The 10,971-nt window shown below is 38.3% G+C and overlaps 2 long non-coding RNA genes across 2 annotated transcripts in view; both read right to left on the reverse strand.

Annotated features, from left to right (window-relative positions):
* Positions 1 to 2,483, reverse strand: part of LOC145538668 (uncharacterized) — an 89,905-nt gene extending 87,422 nt beyond the window's left edge. The window contains exon 1 of the long non-coding RNA XR_014077159.1: positions 2,376 to 2,483. This is a non-coding gene — a long non-coding RNA (uncharacterized LOC145538668). The remainder of the gene's footprint in view (positions 1 to 2,375) is intronic.
* A 1,635-nt stretch (positions 2,484 to 4,118) lies between these two features.
* Positions 4,119 to 10,329, reverse strand: LOC145538667 (uncharacterized). Its single transcript, XR_014077158.1, has 2 exons — positions 10,276 to 10,329; positions 4,119 to 7,529 (listed from the first exon to the last, which is right to left on the reverse strand). It is a non-coding gene; the product is annotated as an uncharacterized LOC145538667 (long non-coding RNA).
* Positions 10,330 to 10,971: the final 642 nt, after the last annotated feature.

Genomic DNA, 10,971 nt, shown 5'->3' on the forward strand with positions numbered 1-10,971 from the left:
CAAAAATCCTATCTTTTGCTCTATACAAATTTATATTTGGTTAGATTATATTAACCAGTATATCTAATAGTGCCTGGCAGAGGGAAAAAAAAAAAAACCTACTTATGAATAAAAACCAAGCTTTATTCAGTGGACAGAATCCATTACACCCTATACATTCCCTGATTTTAAGACTTCTTAATAGCAAGGCACCATTAGTATTACTGCAACTCCTTTTTAAAAATTGTTAACTTATTCCCAGGGAGCAGAATGAATAAGTGAGTTCATAAGAAAAGCAAAAAATGAAAACAATTAAACCAGATAAAAAATTCATCGAACCTAAGAAAACCAAAAATTTTCTTAACTACCCTCAGTTAAAGTGGATATCTTCTTTCCCATTTTGATTTAACTGCATCTACATGTTTATTTAGGAGTATCTTCCTCTTAACATCACCAAGGATAGATTTGAAGCAAAACAATTTTAATCAAATTCACATACAGATTATATGGGTTCTAGCCAATTCCTCTTATCATAATTGACCAGAACTCTGATACTGTCATGCTTTATAGAGTTTTAGAATAATTTTCTTTGATGCACATTTCGTATCATTATGAAATGATATGGCCTGTTTTAAAAATGTTTTATAAAACCATTCCCTCTCCTGTCTTACTAGCTCTTGAGAGTATTGGACAGTAAAATGTTTAAAAGATACGTATTTCCATCTTTTGGGCTTTGAAATTTCCTTTATATTGGAAATTGAAAAAAATATTATTAAATTTCACATGTTACAAAGTAGTTATATCCAAAATCTTTTCAAAACTAATTCAAAGTATACATCATTTGCAGTTATTTTTCAAAATGCCTCATTATAAATAGTATAGTCAAAATTAGCTAAAGTGATTAAATTTAAAATACAAGGAATTTTATAGTAAAACTGAAAATGCCTGTCATGTTTTAAGTTTGCACATCATCTTTAAAAATTTCAGATGTATCATGCATTCATAAAGTATGTAAAAATTATTCAATCTAGAGGATAAAAGTAACAATAGAACGAACACTGAGAAGGCCATTAACCTAAAATATAAAACATCATTAGTATTTTAGAAGCTCTTTTCTTGTCCCACCCAGGTTGAAAATCTTTCTTTCACCATCCCAAGAACTGCCGTCCTGACGTCTCCGATAAATATTCCCTTGCTTTTCTTTAAGTTTATATCACCCATCCCTAACCAATTTCCTGTTTCTTGTTTAGTTTCGAAAACTGGAGTAACCCTGAACCTAGGTGTACACAGAAAAGGCTATATTGTTACATATACTTTCCAAGGAAAACAGAAACTGAACAGGGATTGTATGATATGATCTTGCTTCAGCTTCCCTGAGAGTGTAAATGGGCCCTTTATTAAGAAGTCAGTGACCAAGGCCATAAGCAAATAGGTAAAACATCTGTTAAATAGAAATGTAGGTTAATTTGAAAGATATAGGGAAAATGCAAGGTGGACAAACTTACAAAAGATCATTACTTAATAATATATTATTATAGCCAAACATAACAAAAATGTTTATGTTTGCATATATATGTATATTTATCTGAAGAATGTAAAAACATATATACACCATATTGCACACATTGCATACATGCATTGTGGAATGATTAGATCCTGAGAACTAAGCCCTCATGAATGGGATTAATGCTCTTATAAAAGAGGTCCCAGAGAGATTCCATACCCTTCCCACCATAAGAGGTTACAGTGAAAAAACCGTTGTCTATGGTAAAGTGGGCCCTCATCAGACACCAAATTCATCAGCACCACGGTCTTGGACATCCTAGCTTCCAGAAGAGCGATAAATTTTTTTCTTATAAGCCACTCAATCTGTGATATTTTGTTATACCACAAATGGGCTAAGGCAATTATATAATTTATTGATATTAGAAAATTAGAAAGACGCTCTGGAATTTAAAAGTATGATAGCAAAAATGAAAAACGCAATAGAGAAGTTGCAGAAATCTTCCAGAAAATAGAGCAAAAATATTAAGGAATGTGCACTAGGAGAGAAAAGATAAGAAAATTAAGAGTATCAGTTTAGGAGATACCACATCCAAATAGTAAGCATTCTATTCATTCTAAGAGCAAGAACAGAGAAAAGTGAGAGGGAAAGTGTCAATGAAATAATTCAGGAACATGACCCAAAAAGAAAGACACACAATACCTTCTGTGCATCACATAGATATAAATAGAGTCACATCAAAGTACATCATCATGAAACTCCAGAATATTTGAGACAAAAATAGTTAAAAGAATCAGTTCAGTCCAGTCGCTCAGTTGTGTCTGACTCTTTGCAACCCCATGAACTGCAGCATGCCAGGCCTCCCTGTCTATCACCAACTCCCAGAATTTACCCAAACTCATGTCCATTGAGTTGGTGAGGCCATCTAACCATCTCATCCTCTGTCGTCCCCTTCTCCTCCTGCCTTCAATCTTTCCCAGCATGAGGGTCTTTTCAAATGAGTCAGCTCTTCACATCAGGTGGCCAAAATATTGGAGTTTCAGCTTAACATCAGTCCTTCCAATGAACACCCAGGACTGATCTCCTTTAGTATGGACTGGTTGGATCTCCTTGCAGTCCAAGGGACTCTCAAGAGTCTTCTCCACACCACAGTTCAAAAGCATCAGTTCTTTGGCACTCAGCTTTCTTTATAGTCCAACTCTCACATCCACACACGACTACTGAAAAAACCATCGCCTTGAAGAGACGGACCTTTGTTGACAAAGTAATGTCTCAGCTTTTAAATAAACTGTCTAGGTTGGTCATAACTTTCCTTCAAAGGAGTAAGCGTCTTTTAATTTCATGGCTGCAATCACCATCTGCAGTGATTCTGGAGCCCAGAAAAATAAAGTCAGCCGCTGTTTCCAGTGTTTCCCCATCTATTTCCCATGAAGTGATGGGACCAGATGCCATGATCTTAGTTTTCTGAATGTGGAGCTTTAAGCCAACTTTTTCACTTTCATTAAGAGGCTTTTTAGTTCTTCTTCACTTTCTGCCATAAGGGTGGTGTCATCTGCATATCTGAGATTATCGATATTTTTCCCGGCAATCTTGATTCCAGCTTGTGCTTCAGCCAGCCCAGGGTTTCTCTTGATGTGCTCTGCATATAAGTTAAGTAAGCAGGGTGACAAAATACAGTCTTGATGTACTCCTTTTCCTATTTGGAACCAGTCTGTTGTTCCATGTCCAGTTCTAACTGTTGCTTTCTGACTGAATACAGGTTTCTCAAGAGACAGGTCAGGTGGTCTGGTATTCTTATCTCTTTCAGAATTTTCCACAGTTTATTGTGATCCACACAGTCAAAGGCTTTGGCATAGTCAATAAAGCAGAAGTAGATGTTTTTCTGGAACCCTCTTGCTTTTTCGATGATCCAGCGCATGTTGGCAATTTGATCTCTGCTTCCTCTGCCTTTTCTAAAGCCAGCTTGAACATCTGGAAGTTCACGGTTCACCTATTGCTGAAGCCTGGCTTGGAGAATTTTAAGCATTACTTTACTTGCGTGTGAGACGAGTGCAATTGTGCAATAGTCTGAGCATTCTTTGGCATTGCCTTTCTTTGGGATTGTAATGAAAACTGACCTTTTCCGGTCCTGTGGCCACTGCTGAGTTTTCCAAATTTGCTGACATATTGAGTGTAGCACTTCCACAGCATCATTTTCAGGATTTTAAATAGCTCAACTGGAATTCCATCACCTCCACTAGTTTTGTCTGTAGTGATACTTCCTAAGGCCCACTTGGCTTCACGTTCCAGGATGTCTGGCTCTAGGTGAGTGATCACACCATAGTGATTATCTGGGTCGTGAAGACCTTTTTTGTATAGATCTTCTGTGTATTCTTGCCACCTCGTCTTAATATCTTCTGCTTCTGTTAGGTCCAAGCCATTTCTGTCCTTTATTGAGCCCATCTTTGCATGAAATGTTCCCTTCATATCTCTAATTTTCTTGAAGAGATCTCTAGTCTTTCCTGTTCTATTGTTTTCCTCTATTTCTTTGCATTGATCGCTGAGGAAGGCTTTCTTATCTCTCCTTGCTATTGCTTGGAACTCTGCATTCAAATGGGTATATCTTTCCTTTTCTCTTTGCTTTTTGCTTCTCTTCTTTTCACAGCTATTTGTAAGGCCTCTTCTGTCAGCCATTTTGCTTTTTTGCATTTCTCTTTCATGGGGATGGTCTTGATTCCGGTCTCCTGTACAATGTCACAAACCTCCATCCATAGTTCATCAGGCACTCTGTCTATTGCATCTAGTCCCTTAAATCTATTTCTCACTTTCACTGCATAATCATAAGGGATTTGATTTAGGTCATACCTCAATGGTCTAGTGGTTTTCCCTACTTTCTTCAATTTAAGTCTGAATTTGGCAATAAGGAGTTTATGATGTGAGCCACAGTCAGCTCCCAGTCTTGTTTTTGCTGACCGTATAGAGCTTCTCCATCTTTGGCTGCAAAGAATATAATCAATCTGATTTCGGTACTGACCATCTGGTGATGTCCATGTGTAGAGTCTTCTCTTGTGTTGTTGGAAGAGGGTGTTTGCTATGACCAGTGCGTTCTCTTGGGAAAACTCTGTTAGACTTTGCCCTGCTTCATTCTGTACTCCAAGGCCAAATTTGCCTGTTACTCCAGGTGTTTCTTGACTTCCTACTTTTGCATTCCAGTCCCCTGTATTGAAAATGACATCTCTTTTGGCTGTTAGTTCTAAAAGGTCTTGTAGGTCTTCACAGAACTGTTCAACTTCAGCTTCTTCAGTGTTACTGGTTGGGGCATAGACTTGGATTACCATAATGCTGAATGGTTTGCCTTGGAAATGAACAGAGATCATTCTGTCATTTTTGAGATTGCATCCAAGTACTGCATTTCAGACTCTTTTGTTGACTATGATGTCTACTTCATTTCTTCTAATGGATTCCTGCCCACAGTAGTAGATATAATGGTCATCTGAGTTAAATTCACCCATTCCAGTCCATCTTAGTTCACTGATTCCTAGAATGTCAATGTTCACTCTTGCCATCTCCTGTTTGACCACTTCTAATTTGCCTTGATTCATGGACCTAACATTCCAGGTTCCTATGCAATATTGCTCTTTACAGCATCAGACCTTGCTTCTATCACCAGTCATATCCACAACCAGCTGCTGTCTTTGCTTTGGCTCCATCCCTTCATTCTTTCTGGAGTTATTTCTCCACTGATCTCCAGTAACATTTTGGGCACCTACCAACCTGGGGAGTTCATCTTTCAGTGTTCTATCTTTTTACATTTTCATACTGTTCATGGAGTTCTTAAGGCAAGATAACTGAAGTTGTTTGCCACTCCCTTCTGTAGTTAAAAGAATGACCCCACACAAAAGATAGGGGGTTAGGGTTTCTTTAGACTTTTCAGTAGCAACATTGGAAACAAATAGATACTTGAGCAATGCACTTCAAATGCCTGAAGGCAAATGATTTCCAATTTAGAATTTTATAGCCAGTCAAACTGTAATCAGCTATGAAGTAGAATAAAAATACTTTAAAACATAGAAATATTTACTCCCTTGCATCTTTTCTGAGGAAGCAACTGAGGTAAACAAGAAACACTAATGCAGGAGAGAGGTGAAATTAATCCCCAGGATGTTGATGAAGGGAGATCTCAGAATGATAGCTGTGTATCTGGTGAAGGGTATAAGCAGTCTAGCTCAGACAAGGTAAAAGCATCTCTGGGAGACACATTGGAATTGAATTCCTGATAAATAGAATATTAAGTTAAAAAGTTAAACTCTAGGAAAAGTATAAAGTCATCCTTAAATCCTCATTGTCTTATGAGTCAGCTCTGAATATATGAATAGATAAATAGATAATTGATATAAGCTAAATTTCAATAAGATTAAACTGAAGGAAAAACAACAGAAAGGATGCATGTTATCGGTGAGGCAGGAAAAAGAAGAGACCCAAGAACTCCTCTTCAACAGAGAGAAGTCAATAGATAATGCCCACATATGATTTAGAAATATCAGTCAGTTCAGTTCAGCCGCTCAGTCATGTCCGACTCTTTGCGACCCCATGAATTGCAGCACGCCAGGCCTCTCTGTCCATAACCAACTCCCAGAGTCTACCCAAACCCATGTCCATCGAGTCAGCGATGCCATCCAACCATCTCATCCTCTGTCATCCTCTTCTCCTCCTGCCCCCAATCCTACCCAGCATTAGGGTCTTTTCCAATGAGTCAACTCTTCGCATGAGGTGGCCAAAGTATTGGAATTTCAGCTTCAACATCAGTCCTTCCAGTGAACACCCAGGATTGATCTCTTTTAGGATAGATTGATTGGATCTCCTTGCAGTCCAAGGGACTCTCAAAAGTCTTCTCCAACACCACAGTTCAAAAGCATCAATTCTGCGGCGCTCAGCTTTCTTCACCATCCAACTCTCACATCCATACATGACCACTGGAAAAACCATAGCCTTGACTAGACGGACTTTTGTTGGCAAAGCAATGTCTCTGCTTTTAAATATGCTATCTAGGTTGGCCATAACCTTCCTTCCAAGGAGTAAGCGTCTTTTAATTTCATGGCTGCAATCACCATCAGCAGTGATTTTGGAGCCCAAAAAAATAAAGTCTGACACTGTTTCCACTGTTCCCCCATCTATTTCCCATGAAATGATTGGAACGAAAACTGACCTTTTCCAGTCCTGTGGCCACTGCTGAGTTTTCCAAATTTGCTGGCATATTGAGTGAAGCACTTTCACAGCATCACCTTTGAGGATTTGAAATAGCTCAACTGGAATTCCATCACCTCCACTAGCTTTGTTCGTAGTGATGCTTTCTAAGGCCCACTTGACTTCACATTCCAGGATGTCTGGCTCTAGGTGAGTGATCACACCATCGTGATTATCTGGGTCATGAAGATCTTTTTTGTACAGTTCTTCTGTGTATTCTTGCCACCTCTTCTTAATATCTTCTGCTTCTGTTAGGTCCATACCATTTCTGTCCTTTATCGAGCCTGTCTTTGCATGAAATGTTCCTTTGGTATCTCTAATTTTCTTGAAGAGATCTCTAGTCTTTCCCAATCTGTTATTTTCCTCTATTTCTTTGCACTGATCGCTGAGGAAGGCTTTCTTATCTCTCCCTGCTATTCTTTGGAACTCTGCATTCAGATGGGAATATCTTTCCTTTTCTCCTTTGCTTTTCACTTCTCTTCTCTTCCCAGCTATCTGTAAGGCCTCCTAAGACAGCCATTTTGCTTTTTTGCATTTCTTTTCCATGTGGATTGTCTTGATTCCTGTCTCTTGTACAATGTCACGAACCTCTGTCCATAGTTCATCAGGCACTCTGTCTATCAGATCTAGTCCCTTAAATCTATTTGTCACTTCTACTGTATACTCATAAAGGATTTGATCTAGGTCATACCTGAATGGACTAGTGGTTTTCCCTGCTTTCTTCAATTTAAGTCTGAATTTGGCAATAAGCAGTTCATGATCTGAGCCACAGTCTGCTCCCAGTCTTGTTTTTGCTGACTGTATAGTGCTTCTCCATCTTTGGCTGCAAAGAATATAATCAATCTGATTTTAGAAATATAAAAGATGGCAAAATAATAAGCTAAAAAGTTAAAAGTGGTTGTCCATGGGAAAGGGGAAATGATTACAGGTGGAAGTGGGACACAGCAGTTTTCTAAAATTCCTTGAGAAATAATTGATTCTTTAAATTAGATAAAATTTTGGCAAAAAGAAAAGCTTAAGAGGAGATATCTGGACTTCCTTGGTGGTCCAGTGGTTAAGAATCTGCCTGCCAATGCAAGGCACATGGGTTTGATCCCTGATCCGGGAAGATTTAACATGCTGCAGGGGAACTAAGCCCGTGTGCCACAATTGCTGAAGCCCGTGCACCCTAGAGCCCATGCTCCTCAACAAAAGAAGCCACAGCAATGAGAAGCCTGTGCACCGCAATGAAGGGTAGTCCCCACTTGCCACAACTAGAGAAAGACTGAGAGCAGCAGCAAAGACCAGCACAGCCAAAAATAAAATTAATTAATTAAAAAGAGGAGCTATATAATTTTGAAAAAGAAAAAGAGGGTGTCCTGTGTGCTCTGAGGAGAGTCCAGAACTGAAAGTCTGAGATCTGGTAGCACCAGTGGTGACTAAGAAAAGTGAAAGGATGTTCAGAAGGTCAATAGACAAGATATGGTTCTCAAGTTTAGATTCCTATTTTAACCTCAAGTTATCACATCATTTTTCTACTGGTAAGCTGACTTCCTTCACCATCTTCTTTAGGCAACTCTTATCATCAAACTCTTATGCACATTCCATCTTAATTAGCTTGCTAATACTACTAAGATGTTGTAATATAGCAGTTAAGGGCATAAACTTTAGAATCGGAAAGACTGACTTTAAAGTCTAACTTGATCCTTGATTTTGTTATATGGTTTCAATTAACATCTCTGAGCTTTAGTTTTCTGTTTTTTTTAAATGAAAAATAATAATTGCCACCTCTAAGGGCTAATGAGAGGATTGAATGAAGCAATATACATAAAGATGCTGAGTATAGTGTCTGGCATGTAATGAGTGCTCAGCCATTATTAATAAACTCGAGAATAGTATTACTGTTAGAATCAATATTTTAAATATGAAACTCAATTATTTGAAATCATCATGGGCATTTTGTACTTTTAAAAAATTCTTAGTCTGATTCATTGTCAGATCATAGAATCAATTCAACAGATCATTATTAACATTTTTAAAACTGTAAAACAAAGTAATAAGAAATAGACTAGAGTACTTTGTACTAAGAAGGATTTATTTAAATGTTAAGATGCTTTGGCCTAAGCGTTGATGGGAGGGAAGCACACTATTAGAAAGTAGTTGTGTTTTTCTCCTTTAATAGTTACGGAAAAATAGATTAAAGTTGATACAAATAATTGCATGTGTTTCTCAAATTCTTTGCTACAATACTAAACTACAATGAAAGTCTAAGATCAAGTCCACGTTTACAACAAGCTAACTTCTAGTTTTCAGAACTACCAAAGTCCAAAAAGGAAATTTTTGGAGTCCATAACATCCTATCTCATCTTTTATACCTGAGAATAAAACTCTGAAGTACTAAAAACAAGTTTAGTCTCTAAAACTGTCTTTGATGAAATTTCATATTTTAAAAGAATTTTGGAATTCTGTGGCAGCCTAGTGTTAAAGACTTTGTGCTTTCCCTGCCAGAGGCACGAGTTCAATCCCTGGCTGTGGAACTAAGATCCCACAGACCATGCAATGCCTCCAAAGCCACTTTTTTTTTTTTAAATAAAAAAGAAAGAAAGAAAGCTGTATGCTAAAGAATTGATGTTTTTGAACTGTGGTGTTGGAGAAGACTCTTGAGAGTCCCTTGGACTGCAAGGAGATCAAACCAGTCAATCTTAAAGAAATAACCCTGAATATTCATTGGAAGGACTGATGCTAAAGGTGAAACTCCAATACTTTGGCCACCTGATGTGAAGAACTGACTCATTGAAAAAGACTCTGATTCTGGGAAAGACTGAAGGCAGGAAGAGAAGTGGGTGACAAAGGATGAGATGGTTGGATGGCATCATCAACTCAATGGACATGAGTTTGAGCAAGCTCTGGGAGATGGCGATGGACAGGGAAGCCTGGTGTGCTGCAAACCATGGGGTCAGAAAGAGTTGGATACGACTGAGAAACTGAAATGAATGGAAATAAATAAAATGATAAGATATATTTTTACCATTCAGACCTTAATTTTTAAATGTAATTCCCTAATAAAAGGAGCCAGGGTTCCTTGAAGAAATAGTTGACTCCACCACCACTGGAAAGAATAAGGTGAGTCTAGAACAACTTGTGCAAGAAAGTACATTTTGCTCAAACATTGATGAGCCACACTAAAAGAACTCACAAGCCCACTTGGAGAGGTTGTCATTGGCTAAATCTGGGGACAAACAGTGAATCAAAAAAAAATTGGGAAAATATTGTCATTCTTAGACCGGGCTATAGGAAAATATAAAATGAATGTGGAACATCATACATTTTGATGAAACTGTGTGCTCTCCAGCCTGAGCTTCTAGTCTTGTGAGAGCCACATCTTTGTTTATTCTACCTTTAATAGGTTCCCACTGTCCTTCATATAAAATTTAAAGCCCTTGGTTGTTTGCTTGGGATCTCTAGCTAAGTTATGTCTTGCCACATCTTCCCTGTACTCTATGCTCCAGTCATTCTGCCCTTGGGGCCTTCATATAATCTTTTTTTCTCTGACTAGTATATTGTCCCCTTTACTACTGTCCTCTTTCTACCTGATTAAATCTGGAATCAACTTTTTTGAGTTTCAGCACAGCAACACTCCCTCAGAGAGGTGAACTGACATCACAATAGAATTAGGCCTGCACGGAGAGTTCTCTTGCCTTCTAGTTCGATATGCTTTCACAGTTTACTTACAGTATGTAAAGTGAAAGTTAAAGTCACTCGTTGTGTCTGACTCCTTGCAACCCCATGAACTGTAGCCTGTCAGGCTCCTCTGTCCATGGAATTCTCCAGGCCAGAATACTGGAGTGGGTAGCCAGTTCCCTTCTCCAGAGGATCTTCCCAACCCAGGAATCAAACCCAGGTCTCCCACACTGCAGGCGAATTCTTTACCATCTGAGCCACCAGGGAATGAATCTAACTCCAATTAAATACAGAGAAAAAAGCAACATTCCAATCACCCTAACAAATTAAACTTTTTTCATTTGTTTAAGCTCATTTTATTCTTACCTATTTGTGCAAGTTTTACATAGTTGTAATCACTGTGCAGATCAACTTTTACACCCTACTTTAGTTTTTATTCATATATGGTTAAGCATTTTCCATGTTGTTACATAGCTGAGGTATTTATTTTTATTATTCCTGATGCATGGCCTGTGTGTGCGCATGCTCAGTTGTGTCCGACTCTGCAACCCTATGGACTGTAGCCCGCCAGGCTCCTCTGTTCACAGGATTTCCCTAGTAAGAAT

The sequence above is a fragment of the Giraffa tippelskirchi genome, chromosome 2, assembly GCF_054371585.1.
Source record: "Giraffa tippelskirchi isolate mGirTip1 chromosome 2, T2T-mGirTip1v1.2.pri, whole genome shotgun sequence".
Classification (NCBI taxonomy): Eukaryota; Metazoa; Chordata; class Mammalia; order Artiodactyla; family Giraffidae; genus Giraffa; species Giraffa tippelskirchi.